This window comes from Notamacropus eugenii, chromosome 4 (genome assembly GCF_028372415.1).
Source record: "Notamacropus eugenii isolate mMacEug1 chromosome 4, mMacEug1.pri_v2, whole genome shotgun sequence".
Lineage (NCBI taxonomy): Eukaryota > Metazoa > Chordata > Mammalia > Diprotodontia > Macropodidae > Notamacropus > Notamacropus eugenii.
This window is the reverse complement of record NC_092875.1, coordinates 382,783,805-382,792,724: the sequence shown is the minus strand read 5'-3', so window position 1 is coordinate 382,792,724 and position 8,920 is coordinate 382,783,805. Positions and strand designations below refer to the sequence as shown.

General features: G+C 39.3%; 1 pseudogene; it reads left to right on the top strand.

Moving 5' to 3' along the window:
• The first annotated feature begins 3,121 nt into the window (after positions 1–3,121).
• LOC140498560 (TIP41-like protein) lies at positions 3,122–3,682 on the top strand (annotated as a pseudogene).
• Positions 3,683–8,920: the final 5,238 nt, after the last annotated feature.

The window sequence follows — 8,920 nt, the reverse complement described above, 5'->3', positions numbered from 1 at the left end:
CTTTTTAAAGCTGCTATTTTCCTCGGTGCTTTTTTGCTTCTCCTTTACTAAGCTGCTAATTTGTTTTTTAAGGTCTTCTATTTCCTGACCCAGGTTTAAGTCCCCTTTGGAGGGAGGACCCTTGACTTCCTTTGGCAGTATGCCTTGTTCTTCTTCATCCTGAAGAGATGGGGGGAGACACCTGTTCCCCAAGAAAGTAACCTTCTATGGTCTTATTCCCCCCCCCCCCCCCTTTTCTGGGCATTTTCCCAGCCAGTTACTTGACTTCTGAGTTTCCTCTCCACACCCACCTCGCCTGGGGTTCTACCCAGCTAGCCCTTAGGGGCTTAGATTCAAATGCTGCTTCTCAGCCTCAGGGCTTTTGGCAGGGGCGGGGCTTCTATTTAGTGTGAGATTAAGATCCAATGCTCAGGTGGGGGCAGGGCTGCCACACAGGGTTCAGTTCCCTCAGGGGGTTTATGAGGAGACCTTCCACAATGGATCCAAGCTCCTGCCTGCATTGGGAGCCCATGTGTGCTGCCACCTCCGCTGCTGCCTCCCGAGGTGACCTGAGTTATGGGAACAACCTGCTCCCCTCTTGGTGAGCTGAAAAGACCCTCTCACTGACCGTTGGCACCTGTGGGTGGAAGGACCTGTGCTGCCACTGGAGATTCTGTCTCTGAAGCCTGCTTGGATCTGCTCCCCTCGGGTGCCACAGGGCCAAGGCAGAGGTGGGCTCTGCTCACTAGGTCCGGTGCATGATAGACCTTTGGTGTCTGTTTTTCAGGTCTCTCTGGAACAGAAATCTCCTCCACTCCATTGTTCTGTGGCTTCTGCTGCTCCAGAATTTGTTGAGAGTTCTTCTTTACAGGTATTTTATGGGCTGTGGGTTAGGAGCTAGCATATGTGTGTCTTTCTATTCCGCCATCCTGGCCCAAAAAAATCAGGAGTGGTCAATTCTTAAAGGGACAAATATTTTTTGTATCAACAGCCTAGGTATTTTACCCAGGGTTCACTGGGAAAAAGCCAAAGTGGTGTTGTGTGAAAGTGAAGTTTTACATTTATTGACCTGAAAGTTTGGTTAAAAGAGTCAAATAGGCTAAATTCGTATTGTTCATTTGTTTAAATCCAGAAGATACATGATATTGGAGCCAAAAGAAAACTTCTGTCTGTCTGATACAAGGTAGACCAGGCTTAAGTCTATTTAGGACAATGTAAGGACGTCTGTGTTGCTCAGATTTATGGCATCTACGTGTGTTTAACTGTGCCATAAGAAAGGCATTTTCCTAATTGAAAAAGGTGCAAATACAATAATATAAGAGAGTTGACAAAATTTCAATTGAAAATAAGACCCAGGATATCTGTGTTTTCTCTACCATTAATAAGCCATAAAATAGTATATGTCTACAGAATATTAAGACATGGAAAAGGTCCCTTGTTCATGATCATGTCTTGGGTTAAGGGTCTCAGAAAGAATGCTATGTCAGCCTCATTTGATCTTCTTGACATAGGAAGAAGTATTCTTTGAGTTTACTTCAGAGAACAAATAGGCTGTCAGGTCCAGCCTGTTCTTCTGATTAATTAATTCAGGCTCTGGCCCTTATTAAAATCAAAAAATGATATTAAATCATTAGCACTTACTCCTTTTTGTCAAAGGCAAGGCAAATGCTTTGCCTTTAAACCAAGGACGGTATGGGAAAACTTATCTCTTCCTCATGGGAGAAGTTCTAAAAATGCTTATCTAAGTGGATTCAGGTTTTTCCCAAATGCTTCTTGAAATAAGGATCACTACACATAAAGCAGCATTCTTTGTCAGACTCACAGGTTGACTGGACAAATGGGAGAAGCCGTTGCTATTTCTATATGGCTGGATATCCCCAGAGATGAGCAGCCACTGCAGCCCAATTTAACAAGCAAAAGAAACAGGGTGCAAGGGGGATCAAGCTAGGGAGCATAATGCTACCAGAGATATAGGTCATCAGTAATGAGTACGCAATTTACTCAGGTAGAGAGGAAGCTTTTCTGTATGCAGGTCTGGTCCAGACTCTCAGGAAAGCTGCCTATGTCTGATGATATCTTTTTCAGGCCCCTTGAAAGCAAGAGAGCAAGGTCTCCCGTGAGCTCAGAAGTCTACTCTGAAGCAGGGCCAAGAGATGTCACAGATGAATCCAAGAATTTATATAGTCAGACAGGGCTCCCAAAAAGCATACAATGTGATAATTTAGAGGAAACATTACAACACAGTGAACATAGAGAAAGGCACATAGAAATGTTTCAGTTTCTCAGCCATGCAGGGCTAGGTTCAAACCACAAAGGGCTAAATTTAAGGGCTAAAACACAATAAAGTTTTTCTTAAACATTCACAAAATTGTGTTTGTACATTGTCAGGTACAGATTAAACTGAGATGTTTCACAATAGACAAGTTTTAAGAAGGGAGATTTACATGTCACCAATATAAACAAGGAAACTGAAACATGAACCATACATATCAATGCAATTTAAAGAACATTAAGTTCCTTGTTTCCCTGGGACCTATTCTTAATGTCCATTAAACAGCAGTTTTCTGAATCCCAGATGTCTCATGTAGTTATCTGATCCATAGATTGCCTTTCTTTGACAATGGATTTTATTCTTGAGATAGTTCAAAAAAGAGAGTTCTGCTTCTCTGGTTCAAATCTAGAAGTTACCAGATAATTGTGACAAGGGTGGAACAGTTATGCTCCTCTGTGTTAGAGCAGGTAAGAGAAGGCAAGTAGAGAGTGGGTAACCACAAAGTGTAGACATTCTCCCCATTATAAGAGCTGCAAATGAAGGGAGGGAGGAAGGAGGTGAGGAATAAGTCAGAGGGAGGGAAGGGGAAGAACAGGCTAGGGCCCTTGGGGTAAAGGAAGTTACCCAATACAGGAGGTGGTGCTAAAGCACTTTTTCAATCCTTAAGGGAAGAGGCTCCTGGCTTTTGTTCTCCCTCAGTCATTTCAGCAAGCCCAAGATAAAAATATTCCTACTCCTGTCTAGATGTTTTGTCCTTTAAACTTAGTTTGTTTTAAGATTAAGTAACTTTTTGTGGAGGAGAGGGAGGTGGGGGCGGGGGAGAAGGAAGGCCACAGCCGCTCGAGCTGGTTCCATGCCACCACCGTGGCCATGATGATTCACGGCTTCCAGAGCAGTCACTGGTACTTCCGCTTCGGGCGGGGAACCTGCCAGAGGCCAAGACGCACATCATGAAGTTGGCCGATGTGAAGAAATTAGCTGATGAGCTACACAAGCCATCTCTTCCTGAAATGATATTTGGCGACAATGTTTTAAGAATCCAACATGTTTCTGGCTTTGGAATTGAGTTCAATCAGACTGATGCTTTAAAGTGTGTAAACAACTACCAGGGGGTTTTTAAGGTGGCATGTGCTGAAGAGTGGCAAGAGAGCAGGACTGAGGATGAACACACCAAAGAGATTATTAAACCATATGATTGGCCCTATACAACAGATTATAAAAGAACATTGCTTGGTGAAGCACTTACGATAAATGTTGTGCCTATAACAGATCATGTAGATACAGAGAAATTGAAACTAAGGAAACAGATTAAATTTTTTAAGGAAGTTCTGTTGTTTGAAGATGAACTTCATGATCATGGAGTTTCAAGCTTAAGTGTGAAAATTAGAGTAATGCTTTCTAGCTTTTTCCTGCATTGAGATTTTTCTTAAGAATTGATGGCATGGAGATATCAGTGCAGCAGCTCCTGAAACCTTCAGCCTGAAGAATAAACTTCGGTAAGTCACCTACTTGAACTTCCGGGAGCCAGGATGGAGGAGTGATCAGTAAATGCTCTCTCCTCCGCCCTGATGACCATGAAAGAACCATAAAATATTTCCCCAGAAAAATCCTGGATCAGTGGGAACAGCAGAAGGGGGCAAATAGTCTCATAACACCAGAGGCTAGGAAAATAGCAAAGGGGGATTCTTCCTACTGTGGCAGAGGCAAACCAGAAGGACAGAGAACTCAGGGCAGAGAAAATTCGCACTGAGACCCAGACAAGTCTCAGCACCTGAAGAGGAGCCACAGGAGGGGTGGAAACATGCATTAGCATCTAGGCGTGACTCAGCCCTTCAGGGGAAAGGGAAAGCCAATAGGGAAGCTAGGATCACCATTCCCTGAGTTTGCCTTTGCCTCAGTTCAGCTGAGGAGATCTCCTGTGACCAGACCACTACTCCCACACACTTAACAAGCTAACCCCAGGGTTGATCTGGGAAACAAAAGACAAAAACCTGCTTTTAGCTTTTTCACACATCAGCTCAACAGAAATTTCTGTACCTTCTGACTGAAATAACCAGAAGCTACAACACTCAGCCAACATCATGAATCGGAAAAAGCAGACGAAAAGTGAAAAAACCATAAAATCTTTCCATGGGGATAAAGACCAAAACACAAACAACAAAGAGGTCAGAGCTGAGACTGTACTTCCATCTGAAACTTCAGAAGGGACTATGAACTTCTCGCAAGCACAACTAGCTTTCCTGGAACAGCTGAAGAAGGAAATAGAAGAAAAACTGGCCAATGATATTCAAATTATAAAAAAAGAATTCACTGATGAGAACATCACTTTGAAAAGGAAAATTGAATAAATGGAAAAGGAAGTTCAAAAATTAACCGGAGAAAATAATTCCCTAAAAGGAAGAGTTAATCAAAAGGAAAAGGAAACCCAAAACCTAATTGGGACAATTGATCAAATGGAAAAGGAAACACAAAACCTAACTGGGAAAACTGGTCGAATGGAAAAGGAAGTACAAAAATTAAATGGAGAAAATAGCTCCTTAAAGGGAAAAATTGGTCAGATGGAAAAAGGGATGCAAAAGTTAACTGAAGAAAACAATATGATGAAGATTAGAATTGGGCAAGTAGAAACTAATGACTCAATGAGGCAGCAAGAATCACTCAAACAAAATCTAAAGAATGAAAAGATAGAGGAAAATGTAAAATATTTAATTGGAAAAACAACTGACCTGGAAAATAGATCCAGGAGAGAAAATTTAAGAATTATTGGCCTGCCAGAAACCCATGATGAAGAAAAGAGTCTGGACAATATCTTCCAGGAAATCATCAAGGAAAACTGCCCAGAAGTACTAGACTCAGAGGGCAAAATAGTCATCGAAAGAATCCACCGTTCCCCTCCCGAAAGGGATCCCAAACTCAAAACCCCAAGAAATATCTTTGCAAAATTCAGAGCTACCAAGTGAAGGAGAAAATTCTACAAGCAGCAAGAAAGGAACAATTCAAATATCAAGGACATACAGTCAGGATCACACAGGACTTTGCAGCTTCTACATTAAAAGACCGAAAGAATTGGAACCCAATATTCCGTAAGGCAAAGGAGTTGGGACTTCAACCAAGGATCAACTGCCCAGCAAAGTTTAGCATAACACTTCAGGCAAGGAGAAAGTCATTCAACGAAATAAGGGATTTCCAGAGCTTCCTAACCAAAACGACAGAACTCAATTGACAATTTGACCTTCAAATGCAGGTCTCAAGAGAATCATAAAAAGGCAAACAGAGGGGAAAAAACAAAAACAAAAACTTGCTACTCAATTACGGCAAACTGTTTACCTCCCTATAAGGGAAAATAGTACCTGTTAATCTTGAGAACTGTGCAGCTATTATGATAAAAGGGATATACATAGAGGGAACGGGTATAAAGTAAATGATGTCATGTCAAAAATATGATTTAAGTATGAGAAGGGATTGTAATAAGAGGTGTGAAAAGGAGAAAGCAGAAAATGACAAATTACATCACAGGAAGAAGTACAAAACTATAGTAGAGGGAAGGAGGGGAGGGAGATGAGCATTGTTTGAGAGGTACTCTCATCTGATTTGTTTAAAGGAGGGAACAATAATCTTAAGTAGATAATCCTAACTAGCTCTATAGGTAGTAGGAGGGGAAGGGGGAAGAAAGGGAAGGGAGGCTAAAAGGCAGGGAAGAAGCAATAAGAGTAAAGGGGAGTAAAAGGGAGGGGTGCTAAAAGAAGGAGGGGGTGAAAAGTGAATACTATTGAGGAGGGAAAGGGAGACTGGAGAGCTAAAAGCACAAATGGTGGAAAAGAGGATGGAGGGAAAAACACAGATTGTAGTCATAACTGTGAATGTGAATGGAATGAATTCTCCCATAAAACGGAGATGGATAGCAGAATGGAATAAAAGCCAGAATCCAACAATATGCTGCTTACAAGAAACACATTTGAAACGGGGGGATACACATAGGATAAAGGTCAAAGGATGGAGCAGAATATATTGTGCTTCAGCTCATGTAAGAAAGGCAGGAGTAGCAACCGTAATCTCAGACAAAGGAAAAGCAGAAATAGATCTAATCAAAAGGGATAAGGGTGGAAACTATATCCTGCTAAAAGGCACCATAGACAATGAAGCAATATCATTACTAAACATGTATGCTCCAAGTGGTATAGCATCCAGATTCTTAGAGAAGAGGTTGGGGGAGTTGAAGGACGAAATTGACAGCAAAACTATACTATTGGGGGACCTCAACCTCCCCCTCTCTGAACTTGATAAATCTAACCTCAAAATAAACAAGAAAGAGGTTAAGGAGGTAAATAAAACTCTGCATACGGCATATATGATAGATCATTGGAGTAAATTGAATGGGAATAGAAAGGAATATACCTTTTTCTCAGCGGTACATGGAACATTTACAAAAATTGACCATGTACTAAGAGATAAAAATCTCACAATCCAGTACAGAAAGGTAGAGATAATCAATGCATCCTTCTCAGATCATAATGCATTAAAAATTACATGTAATAAAAGGCCATTGAAAGATAAACCAAAAATCAATTGGAAATTAAATAATCTAATCGTAACGAAGGGTTGGGTTAAAGAAGAAATCATATAAACAATCTACAATTTCATTCAAGAGAATGACAATAGTGAGACAACATACCAAATCTCTTGGGGTACTGCAAAAGCAGTTATTAGGGGAAGTTTTATATCTTTGAATGCTTACATAAATAAAATAGAGAAAGAGGAGATCAGTGACTTGGGCTTGCAGTTGAAAAAGCTAGAAAAAGAACAAATTGAAAATCCCCAAGTAAATACCAAATTAGAAATACTGAAAACCAAAGGAGAGATTAATAAAATTGAAATAAAGAAAACTATTGAATTAATAAATAAAACCAATAGTTGGTTTTATGAAAAAAACTAATAAAATTTATAAACCTTTGGTCAATCTGATTAAAAAAAAGAAAGAAGAAAACCAAATTACTAATATTAAAAATGAAAGGGGTGAACTCACCTCCAATGAGGAGGAAATTAAAACAATAATTAGAAACTACTTTGCCCAACTTTATGCCCACAAATTCGATAATCTAAACGAGAGGGATGAATATTTTAAAAAATACAAATTGCCCAGATTAACAGAAGAGGAAGTTGAATACTTAAACAACCCCATCTCAGAAAAAGAAATTGAACAAGCCATCAATGAACTCCCTAGGAAAAAATCTCCAGGGCCAGATGGATTCACAAGTGAATTCTATCAAACATTTAAAGAACAGTTAATTCCAATACTATATAGACTATTTTTGAAAATTGGGGAAGAAGGAGTCCTCCCAAATTCTTTCTATGATACAAATATTGTTTTGATACCCAAACCAGGAAGAGACAAAACAGAGAAAGAAAATTGTAGACCAATTTCCCTAATGAATATAGATGCAAAAATTTTAAATAAGATTTTAGCAAAATGAATACAGCATCTTATCACGAGATTAATACATTATGAGCAGGTAGGATTCATACCAGGATTACAGGGCTAGTTCAATATTAGGAAAACTATTAGCATTATCGCTCACATCAACAACAAATCCAACAAAAACTACATGATTATCTCAATAGATGCAGAAAAAGCTTTTGAAAAAATACAACACCCATTCCTACTAAAACCACTGGAGAACGTAGGAATAAAGGGAACTTTCCATAAAATAATAATCAGTATCTATCTAAAACCTTCAGCAAGCATTATATGCAATGGGGATAAGCTAGATGCATTCCCAATAAGATCAGGGGTGAAACAAGGATGTCCATTATCACCACTAGTATTCAATATGGTACTAGAAATGTTAGCTGTAGCAATTAGACAAGATAAAGATATTCAAGGAATAAGAACAGCCAAAGAAGAAACTAAGTTATCACTCTTTGCAGATGATACTATGATTTACTTAGAGAATCCCACAGATTCAAGGAAAAAATTACTTGAAATAATAAACAACTTTGGCAAAGTTGCAGGTTACAAAATAAACCCACACAAATCTTCTGCATTCCTATATATTTGCAACTAAGTCCAACAGCAAGAGATAGAAAGAGAAATCCCATTTAAAGCTAGCGTAGACAGTATGAAATACTTACAAGTTTACCTGCCAAAACAAACCCAGGGATTATATGAGCACAATTACAAGACACTTTTTGCACAAATAAAGTCAGATTTAAGTAAGTGGAAAAACATTAGTTGCTCATGGGGAGGCCATGCTAATATAATAAAAATGACAATTCTACCTAAATTAATTTACTTATTTAGTGCCATACCAATTAAACTATCAGACAAGTATTTTCTAGAGCTGGATAAAATAATATCAAAATTCATTTGGAAAAACAAAAGGTCCAGAATATCAAAGGGACTAATGAAAAGAAATGCGTGGGAAGGTTGCCTAGTGCTACCAGACCCCAAATTGCACTATAAAGCAGCAATTATCAAAACCACTTGGTATTGGCTAAGAAACAGAGAGGTGGACAAGTGGAATAGACTTGGCACTCAAGACACAGTAGGCAAGGAATATAGCAACTTTATATTTGATAAACCTAAGGACCCAAGCTTCTGGGATAAAAACTCACTGTTTGACAAAAATTGCTGGGAAAACTGGATAACAATGTGGTGGAAATTAGTCATAG